The sequence below is a fragment of the Papilio polytes genome, unplaced genomic scaffold (genome assembly GCF_000836215.1).
Source record: "Papilio polytes unplaced genomic scaffold, Ppol_1.0 DF823980.1, whole genome shotgun sequence".
Classification (NCBI taxonomy): domain Eukaryota; kingdom Metazoa; phylum Arthropoda; class Insecta; order Lepidoptera; family Papilionidae; genus Papilio; species Papilio polytes.
The window spans coordinates 173,839-175,213 of record NW_013525224.1 but is presented as its reverse complement, the minus strand read 5'-3'; the positions used below and the strand labels follow the sequence as shown (position 1 = coordinate 175,213).

General features: G+C 34.9%; 1 long non-coding RNA gene across 1 annotated transcript; it reads right to left on the bottom strand.

The window, feature by feature from the left end:
- Positions 1-359: 359 nt before the first annotated feature.
- LOC106101544 lies at positions 360-849 on the bottom strand. The gene is made up of 3 exons (XR_001225520.1): positions 747-849; positions 570-672; positions 360-404 (listed from the first exon to the last, which is right to left on the bottom strand). It is a non-coding gene; the product is annotated as an uncharacterized LOC106101544 (long non-coding RNA).
- Positions 850-1,375: the final 526 nt, after the last annotated feature.

The following is a 1,375-nucleotide window of genomic DNA, read 5'->3' as shown; positions in this document are numbered from 1 at the left end:
CGAACAGATACTTTCCCTTCAAAAATTCTTCAGTTTTACTTGCCCTGGTGAAGGTCGGGGCAAACCACCGAACGCTAACCTGCTCTCCAACACTTTACTGTTTTTATAAAGTTTGTAAAGAAACCCTGCGTTGGTTAAAGCATGAGCATTTTGTGATCGGGGCATTGTCTGTAATGATAGTATTGAAACTTTAGTGTCGTGTTACTACGTTCCTACGTGGATTCACCCCTTTCTCTTAAAAAAAAATAGTTATACTATAATTGTTCCTACTTATCTTACCTTATAAGTGACTAAGTTATAATCCTCAGATAAAGGGGGACAAAGAATGTTCAGTATTATTTTTCCAGTCATATCAACGTTTAAAAATTCTTGCATCGTTACAACACTTTTCTCTGTCGAACTTACTGAAATAATTACATAGACGGCGTTAACGTAACATGTAAATATAAATTTAGCGCAAGTTAAAGATTTATCAGGTTTAAAGAACGTTAGAGTTGACAATCAGACAAAAAAAGGGGCACCAAAAATGGCTTTTAAAAGAAATGGAATTGCTAAGAAAGTATACCTACAAATAGTCAGTTGCGCGCCGATGGTTTCGAACAAAAGATACAAATCAGACGCAAAGTCAGGATGTTTGTGTTTCGTCATCAGATTGCCGGCAATGGTGCCAATCTAGAAATATGTATCAATGATTTGGAAACATCTAATAAAAATATTTGTTTGCGCTTTACAAGACTACAACTTACATTTCTTACTGGAATATGAGCTACCAATTGAATATGATCGTGTAGTTTCTCTAAATAACTAAAGTTTTGCTTTTGACTTGACAATGACTTAAAAATGTCCAATGCCTCGGAAAGCGTAGTGCCTGCTCCCAACACTAAGTTCTGATCGAGTACGAATCCTTTTAATTCTGATATTCCGCTAATATCAATAAGAACCTGTGGGTATTCCGCTATTGGATATGCACCTGGAATTGTAAATAGCCTCAATTTCATTGAAATTCTCCTTGCTACACAGAACTCGGTACTTAATCTTACTTCTTACTTATTTAATATTTAATATTTAATATTATAAATGCGAAAGTTCAGATGGAAGGATGGATAGATGGATGGATGGATGGATGGATGGATGTTTGTTAGCGTTTGTAGCCTAAACGGCTGAACGGATCTCTATGAAATTTAGCACAGGTTTAGAGTATAGTCTGGGAGAACACATAGGCTACTTTTTATCCCGGGAATAGATACGGTTCCGGTGGGATTCATTAATTTAGTTTTTTAATGTGTACTCGATCATTCTGCAACGGTTCAACATATCTTATTGAAATTTGGTTATCTTATTGAAAAAATTGAAAAAAAAAAAAAAAAAGATATAA